At 43.1% G+C, this 9,851-nt stretch overlaps 1 pseudogene; it reads right to left on the reverse strand.

Moving 5' to 3' along the window:
* Positions 1 to 9,172: 9,172 nt before the first annotated feature.
* On the reverse strand, positions 9,173 to 9,290 carry LOC126274439 (5S ribosomal RNA; annotated as a pseudogene).
* Positions 9,291 to 9,851: the final 561 nt, after the last annotated feature.

Raw genomic sequence — 9,851 nt, forward strand, 5'->3', positions numbered from 1 at the left:
AGATATTGGATATGGGGCCCATTTGTGACAGCAGATGTCTACCTGGTACTACATTTCATGCCAGACGCGTTCCAACGTAGGCCAATCAGTGAGTTAAAGGCGCTGGATATCTGATGCCTCAACTGCTGTAAGTTCTGTGGAATTCGGGGGTTCGTAACCCGTGTTGCTCACATATCCCTAAAAGAAAAGAAAATCTGTGCTACAAGGTCTTGTGACCTAGTGCGCCAAAACATGATGGCACCTCACTTGAGCCGACACGACCAATTCAGCGCTGTGAAAGATGTTCATTGAGGTGACTACACACGACGCTATGCTAATGTGATGGGGCTCCGTCCCGCTGTAAAATGAAGTCGGGAACGTCTTCCGTGAACTGAGGCAACAACCAGAGAGAAAGATTATCGAGATAGGCCATGACTGTAGTGGTAGATTCTGCGAAGAAGAAAAGACCAGACGCCTGGTTATGGCACAAAAAACATTAAGTTTCAAAGAATCACTTACTTGTTGCAGACACACATACGGGTTTTATGTACACCATACTCTCAAATTCCGCTTGTTCATTTTATTACTTAAGTTGAATGTGGCTTATGCAGACAACAGAAGCCTGTCTGAGAAATCATCCACCTCCATCCACACTTGAAAATAAATGCATAATTTTCTCCGGTCTGGTTTATCGGTTGATTTTGGACCCTGAAACATTTGAGCTCTTTAAATCTTGAACTGTAGACACCTGCGCAACGCACGCCACACTGTCGATTGCGATACATTCAGTTCTCTGCTGGGTAGCTTTCGTAGATGGTAAGAATAGTTTTCACCACTTCATCCTCGACGGTAGGTCGTGCAGTGGTTTTCTTCTTGTATATGAATTCTGTCTTCTCGAACTGCTTTGTCCATTCAGCAGCATTGTGACGATGTGATGCTACTTTATCAAACTTGGCTCAAAAGTGTCTTAACGAGGATTATTGACGACATTTTTGCGAATTAAATGATACAATGTGCCTTTTCTTATCACAGATGCCACTATTTAGAATAACAACGGCAGCATGAAAATAACGGCGACTTTTCATTGTTTCATTGTTGCCTACCCAAATTGTGAGAGTTAAACTTTCGGTATGCGTATTGTTTCTGAAATATAGTCATTACTGAATTCACAGGAATACTCTCTATTTGCCCCATTCATTTCGAATCACCCTGCAAATCTATGTTTAACAATTATTTGAGATGGCTGCTTACATATATAAGCTAGCTGTAGACTGCCCCTTGTATCTGAGACTCAAATTGTGACGCAAAGGGAGTAGTCACCCTCTATAGTATTTTTACACATAATGACTACAGGAGAGGGAAATATATTAGGATTTAACGTCTAATGGATGATGAGGTCGCTATAGACGAAGTACTAGATCGTATTAGGGAAGAATAGGGGCTTTTAGTTTCAATATCTTTGGGGAAATAAGAATACTTGTACTGAAGAACCAAAACCTACATCCACCTGCTGAATAGCGCGTTGGTTCACTTTTGAAACGCAATACAGTAACTATTCAGCGTGGCATGGACTTGGTAAGTCCTTGGTAAATTTCCGAAGGTATGTGGCACCACATGACCCCTCACAGATAACGTAATACCAGTATATTATGGCCAGTGGTCTATGGACGCAGAACCATCGACTATTACTGTCCCAGCTGCCTTCCTCCACGTTCAGACTGGAGGCATAGATGTCGCCTGAGTTAACAATCATTCTTGTCAAACCACTGTAGCACGGCTCTGATCTTATAGGCAGTTATACTGCTTACAGGTACGTTCACCGTTGGAGAAGAGGAGAGGTGGACCACAATAATATTCCTTTAGTCCACAGTTGTCGTGACACCTTCGATCATTACTACATTTTCAGTTTAAGCCAAGATGAATGTCCTCCAAAGTGTGGTATTGTCTCGACTAGCACCGTCTGTGGTGCGGTGTATGTTCTGAGCAGCCCGGCCATTCCTCTGGGTGACGGTGTATCCGGACACGACCATCGACCTCGTGTAGTTAGAAACGCGAGTCATCGGAGTAGTCGTTTCCATTGAGCCAAGGTCCAATATCGGTGATCTAGCTCCCACTGTAACTGTAACTGAGGGTGTCATTGGGTCAAAATGGTAACACACAAGAATCGTCTACTACGGAGACCCCTGTTCAACTATGTGCTCTGAACAACGTGCTCCAAAAAGTGCCTGCATCAACATTATATTCTGTACTCAGATCTACCACAGATCGCCGCCTGTTCTGCCTACCAGAGTGAGCAAGCCTCCGACCTCCACGTCCTTGTGGTGGCAAAGCGACCGTACGAACCCCTCCTCAGCCATCTGGTTCATATTTTCAGGATGTGTAGGGCGCGACTACGACTTCAGCAAAAGTAAACAGGAAGACGAAGTCCTCAACATTTTTTGAGAAAATCGAGTTTGAAAATTTTATGCGTTTTTATATGCACTGATGTGATTATGACCACCTGCTTAGTAGCATTTTTGTCTGTCTTTGAAACCAAAAATATCAGTGATTCCTTGTATCAGGAATCTGACAATTGGTTGGTAGGTTTGTGGATGTGTGTGTCTATGCACAGGGCAAGTAATTCGCGTAAATAGCGGGACCATGATTAGCATACGCGGTGATGGCGCCCGGTAGCGCCTCAGGGGTTCCATAGGAGCATCAGGCGACTTTGGCCGCCGCACTATCAAGGTGAATTCACTATAATGCTGCTCAAATCACTGTGTCACAGTTTTGGCTCCGAGACAAGGACAATTACACTGCTGAAAGATGACATCGCCGTCGGGGAAGACATAAAGCATGAAGGAATGCAGATGGTTCGCAGCTGTCAGCGTGTTTTAGAGTACCACCACAGGTCCCATAGCATAATAGTGCTCCCACCGGCCTGCGCCCGTGGCGCGCTGCACGTTTCGATGCGCCGTTCTCCTCGATGACGGCGTTTGTGGAGACGACACCGATCTAGAATAGCAAATATGTGATTCAACCGAAAAGCCGACACGTTTCCATTGATGAACTGCCGAATCCCGATGGTCGCGCGCACACTGCAGTCGTAATTGACGATATAGTTGGATCAACATGTGAACACGTAGGGGTAGTTTGCTGCGGAGCTCCATGTTCAACAACGTACGATGAGCGGCATGCTCTAAAATACTAGGGCGTGCACCAGCATTGTGCACTACCGGGAGGGATGCTACTTTACAGAGCAGACAAGCCTCCGGACCCCATGTTCTGTGAAGAGTCGTGGACTTCCAACCGTTTACCGCCTAGTGGTAGTTTCACATTCCTTCTACCTCTTTTCGTAGATGCTCACGAAAGTAGCAGGTGAACTTCCGACCAGCTTCACCGTTTTCGAGACACTCGTTGATAGGCTTAGCATAATAATAATCCGACTTTTGCAAAGTCACTCATCTCAATGGATTTCCCCATCTGCAGCCCATAGCTTCGCTAGGCTGATCCCCCGTCCGTGTCTGCTACATCTACGCGATTGCTCCGCTATTCACACTAAAGCGCCTGGCAGAAGATACAGTGAACCACCTTCAAGCTGTCTCTCTATCGTTCCACTCTCGAACGGCACGTGGGATAAACGAGCACTTAAATTTTTCTGTGGGAGAACTGATTTCTCTTATTTTATCATGATGATAATTTCTCCCTATGTAGGTGGCTGCCAACAGAATGTTTTAGCAATCGGAGGAGTAAACTGGTGATCGAAATTTCATGACAAGATCCGCTCGCAACGAAAAAGATTGACACTCAAATTCACGTATCATGCCTGTGGCACTATCATCCCTGTTTCGCCGTAGTACAAAACGAACCGCCCTTCTTTGAACTTTCCCGATGTCATTCGTCAGTCCCTACTGATGCGGATCCCACACCGCACAGCAATACTCCAGAATGGGGAGAACGAGCGTGGTGTAAGAAGTTGCAATATTAGACCTGTTGCACCTTCTAAGTGTTCTGTCAATGAATCGCAGTCTTTGATTTGGTCTACCCACATTATCTGTGTGATCGTTCCAATTTAGTTGACTTTACAGCCTTAAGATTTGTGTGACTTATCGTGTAATCGAAATTTAGCGGATTTTTTATTTTTTTTTTTAGTTCAAAAACGGTTCAAATGGCTCTGAGCACTATGCGACACTTTTCTCTATTCAGGGCCAATTTCCGCTTTCCGAACCATACAGATATCTTACCTAAATCATTTTGCAATTCGTTTTGGTCATGTGATGACTTTACAAGACGGTAAATGAGAGCATCATCTGCAAACAATCTAACTGGGCCACTCAGAATGTCGTTAACATGGAACAGGAACAATAGAGGGCCAATAACACTTCCTTGAGGAACACCGGATATTACTTTTGTTTTACTCGGTGACTTTCTGTTTATTGCTACGAACTGTGACGTTTATGACAGGAAATCACGAATTCAGTTGCACAACTGAGGTGGTATTTCATAGGCACGCAGTTTGGTTAGAAGATGGTTGTGAGGAGCGGTGTCGAAAGGCTTCTGGCAATCTAAAAATATGGAACCAATTTGACATCCCTTATCGACAGCATTCATCACTTCATGCCTTTAAAGAGCTAGTTGTGTTTGACAAGAACGATGTTTTCTGAACCCGCTTACATACCTTCGTTACCGTGTCACGTGCCAGCAACATCTTCAGACGGCACCTAGCGTCGCTGTGGGCAGTGTTCATAATGTTTCGGATGATCAGGGTATTTCGTATGGTAGCTGGCACTCTAGAAGTCCGCATCCGAGCGTGTTAAGCGGTTAATTTCAGCAGAGCGAGGTCCAGGGATCGATTGTCTCTTCCTCCATTTTTTCTTCTCACGTAATTATTGTAATGTGAAAGCTGTCATTATTGAATGATTCATTTACGATTTTCATAATAGTTATCCTGAAAAAAAGGAGAACGAATATTTCGTAATGAAATTGGAAAAAGTATGTACACAATAACTCTCAGCCAAAACAGTACCGTCGTTTTATTGATATTATTTTATATACACGTGTGACAAATATAAAATGTGCACTGTGGATCACTGTAGGAATCAGGGTGATAATGATCATGGAAATATGGGAAACAACAGTCATTGTGACATACAGTACTTGTAACAAACGCCGGATCTTCTCAAGTGCCTGGTTTTTACAATGTTTCTGGTGCAAAACAAACGTGGCTTACATTCGTTAGTCGTTCTTGGTTATTACACAATTTCGTGGCCTACCATGGACACCTGTTGTTAGAATTATGTGGAAATGAAATAAAAAAAGAGTACCCAAAGTGAAATTCGACCCACAGACCCCGCGCTTATGAAACTAAGTGCTTACTCGCTTGGCTATGAAATCCGTGGCTGCGGTTATGAAACTAAGTGCTTACCCGCTTGGCGGTGAAATCCGTGGTTGATAGCGACTTTAAAAAGTACGTACGTACGCATAAAATGTTCAGACTCGATACCCTAGAAAACGCTTGATAGTTGTCTCTTGCTACTTACAGATTTTGAAGTCCTAGTTATGCCATTCACAGCCTGTCAGTATGAATCAAAGAGGTGAGGAGAAACTCGTAGGGTCTCATTGTGAGACAAACGTCCAACGTCATCGCCTCGTGGTTTCGGCCTCATTCAACCACTTCCATAAATGCTCACGACAGCAGTACGCTAGCAGCCGACCATTTTCGCCGCTCCCACCATGCTTATTACCAAACGCCGTGCACATTGTGGAAAACGCTTATGTCGGTCGGTTTCCTGATCTGCGGCGAGTATCGTCTATAGAATATGGTCGTCTGTGATACGCCAGTATCCTTTCTTACCGCGTCACATGCCACGTATTCAGTTTCGAGGTGAGCAGAGGTCACTACATTTCAGCTTGTGTGTGTGTGTGTGTGTGTGTGTGTGTGTGCGCACGTGTATCTGCATGATTGGACAGTGGTTTAGAACCGCCAATCAGTAGTGTCTTACCTTCCAGTCATTTCGCTCAGTTAACAATTCCTAATTAACGAAAGGGAACATTCTACGAATCACTGCGAGGAGCGGCGGAAGTCTTAAAGTGGTCTAAAAGCTTGAAAATATGAAAAGAGAAATACAAATGCACACTCTAGATATAATGAGGTTAAGTGAGCTAAAATGGAAGAAAGATAAGGATTTCTAGCGAGATGAATACCAATAGCAACACAGAAAGATAAAACGGGATTAGGACTCGTTTTGATTAAGAAGGTAGAGCACTTAGTGAGTTATTGTGAACAGTTCAGTGATAGAACTTGACTCATCAGAATCGGCAGCAAACCAATGCCGGCAACGATGAAAGTAAGTCAGTTAAGAATGTTAGGGCGAGTGTTTCTGCTAGAAAGAGCGGATAAGCAGTTGCTAGCCTCTAACTTAGACAGTGAATTAACAGCACTTATTTCCAGTAAGATGGACGTAGAGGAACTATGTACAGTGTTTAAGCAGATTGTAAATCGTGGTCTGGAGATTTGCTTGCCTAGCAAGTGAATTAAGGACGGAGAAGACCTACCATAGTTTAACAATGTAATTCGGAAAATGCTGAGGAAGCAGAGGCTGTTGCACGCGTGGTTCTAAATAGATAGCGCAGATGACGACAAGCAAAGGTTAGTACAGATTCGTGGTCAGTAAAAAGACTTATGAGCGAAGCATACAATTACTGCCACCGTCGCACCTTAGGAAAAGATCTGGTAGAGAACCCGAGAAAATTCTGGTCCCATGTAAAATCGCTGAGTAGGTCTAAGTCTTCCATTTAGTAACTTGTTGACCAATCAGTTCAAGACAGCAAAACGAAAGACGAAGCTTTAAATTTAACGTTCAATAAATCATTCCTGCAGGAGAAATGTGCTGTCGTTTGACCATCGAACACACTCCCTTAAGGACGACATTGTAATAAGCATCCTTGGCGTAGAGAAACAACTGAAACAGTTGAAAACAAATATGTCACCACGTCCGAATGGAATCCTAATTTAGTTTTTCAAAGAGTATTCACCTTAGCTTGCATATATCGTGAATCTCTAACGCAGTACAAAGTCGCAAGCAACTGGAAAAATGCGCAGGTGAGTCCTGTGTATAAGGGCAAAAGAATCGACCCGCAAAATTACGGACAAATATCCCTAACATTGGTGTGCTGCATAATGCTTGAACTCAGTTCGAATATAATTAATGTTCTTGAAATTGTGAACACGAGTCAGCACGGATTTAGAAAGCATCGCTTATGCGAAACTCAACTTGCCTTTTTCTCACATGATTTACTGCGAACTATGGATGAAATTCAACAGGCAGATCCCATATTTCTAGATTTCCGGAAAGCGTTTGACATGGTCCTCCTGCAGGCTGTTAAAGAAGGTACGAGCATACGGAATAGGTTCACAGATATGTGAGTGCCTCGGAGAATTCTTCAGTTACAGAACCCAGTGTTTTGTCCTCGATGGCGCCTTGTCATCAGAGACAAGGTTATCGTCAGGATTGCCCCACACAAGTGTGATAGGACCGCTGTTATTTCCTGCATACATAAATGATTTGGCGGACAGGGCGGGGCAGCAATTTGCAGTTGTTTCCTGATGATGCTGTGATTTCGAAGTTGAGGGCCTGTAGGAGAATACAAGATGACTTAGACAACATTTACAGACGGTGTCATAAATGGCAAGTAGCTCTAAACGTATAACTTCTAAATTAATACGGATGACTAGGAGAAACGTGGTGTTAGAATATAGCATTAGTAGTGTCCTGCTTGACAGTAAAGTCGTTTAAATATGTGAACGTCTGGTTGCAAAGCGATATGATATGGAACGATCGCGTGAGGATTGTGGTAGGGACAGCGAATAGTAGACTTCGATATACTGGGAGAATTCTAAGAAAAAGGAGACTGCAAATGGGACGCTGATGGGACATTCTTGAGTACTGCTCGAGTGTTTGGGATCCGTACCAGGTTGGATTAAAGAAAGACAACGAACCAATTCTGAGACGGGCTACTAGGCTTGTTACTGGTAGGTTGGAACAGCACGCAAGATCTAGGTACGGTACTTCAATTGATCGACGAAAGAAGGAAGTAAAACAGTGTTCACATAACGACAATAATACAGCTATGTAAAAAAGGGCAAACTGAGCAGAGATTAAGATATAAACCCGGCATGCCAATAAAAATATTGTTATGAGATGTGTAAGATTAAATGTGCAGAATATAATAAATAGCTGACTGATCGGTTAAACTTTGAGATCCGTTAGGTACTTTTTGGGCACAATAATAGGGCAGCGTTCGAGCTGAACATAAAAACAGCATATATTAACTTTGCACTATTGGAGAATGAATGGAGATACTGAACATAAATCTAAAAAGGTTTGAATGTGCTGGAACAACTCAACATTTACGCCAGTCAAATAAAAGCCCTGGGATAAATGCTGATCGAACAAAGTGCTTTAGCACGAAGTAATTATTCTTGCATTTTTACACACGTTATAGCCTTTATCGGCTTTAGGGTGGGACAGGGCGCTTTACTGCACGTTTCCTGTGATGGAAGGAACCTCAGCGATACGCCACTTTCGACCAGACACGCATCTGTCTCTGCGATCGTCCCATTAATACAATCCGTTTGTAAAGCTAAGAAAGCCTCAGCAGTATTTTATGCATAATGCTTTGGAATGTTTTTACGTGAAAATTATTTCACTATTATAGCTTAAATCCATTTGTACAATTACAGGGCACTACAGGCTTATTATAGCAATCAGATTTCTTATGTAATTAAAGGGTGAGGGAGGGAAAGGAAAGGGAAGAAACTAATATCCGTTGCATCGGAACTTTATATGGGATCAGCGGAATTTCTGTTAAAGTTTTTATACAGAGCGACATCACGTAAGTATGTTCTAGTATATGATAGTGAATTCATACTTCCGTTAAGGCTGGTCACTCCGTAACTACCACATACGATACGGTATACGACTTTGGTACTGCAATTGCATAAAAAAAAGTTTTAATTTTGCAACCTGATTAGAGAAGATTTGTAATTTATTTTTATTGTTTAACGTATTTGAGGACAGGCATTTCTGCACAAACCCGATCATTTTGAAATAGCGACCGACAGACAAATTAAGCATATTTTGTATAAGTAAGCCGCTACTTCTCAGTCAAGTAGCACCTCAGTTTGCCTCACATGGTCTGAGTGTACCCCGCTTGCCAACAGCGCTCGGCAGATTGTATGGTCACCCATCCAAGTGCTAGCCCAGCCCGACAGCGCTTAACTTCGGTGATCTGACGGGCACCGGTGTTACCACTGCGGCAAGGCCGTTGGCTTGTACAAGTAAGGGTCGTGAAAAACTCGCTGTAACAATTAACGTCCACTTATAAGAATATTATTTAATAACATGTTACCAATTTACTACAAAAGCGAATATATACCGTTTGAAGGAGTGAAAAGCAGTGTAGGAGGAAAACGAAATGTTAGAAAGCATTAAATTTGATTGAACCACCAAAATAAAATTAAATCCGCCATTTAAATTTACATGTACTTGAGAAGTATGAGTTGGTTGTCCAGTTTGTTTGAAAGGACGTCAACGGCGATGCGAAGCGATTAGCGTTGTGCGGCGGCCGTTGCAGACAATGCACTGACGAACAGGGATCCAGAACATCCGCCCATCGTGACCGTGGCGGTAACTCAGCGGTGCGCATTGTATGTTCCAGTGGCGGCCCTCAACGCCATGACATGCATTTCACCAATGTCACTGTGCCAATGCTCTGTCAAACAGCTGAATGTGTTCCGACGACCACTCAAGTACTTATATATATATATCATATGCACGAGTCATGTTGTCATTAGCACTACCGTTCAAAACAAGCTGCCGTACAGCAGCCAC

This window comes from Schistocerca gregaria, chromosome 5 (genome assembly GCF_023897955.1).
Source record: "Schistocerca gregaria isolate iqSchGreg1 chromosome 5, iqSchGreg1.2, whole genome shotgun sequence".
Classification (NCBI taxonomy): Eukaryota; Metazoa; Arthropoda; class Insecta; order Orthoptera; family Acrididae; genus Schistocerca; species Schistocerca gregaria.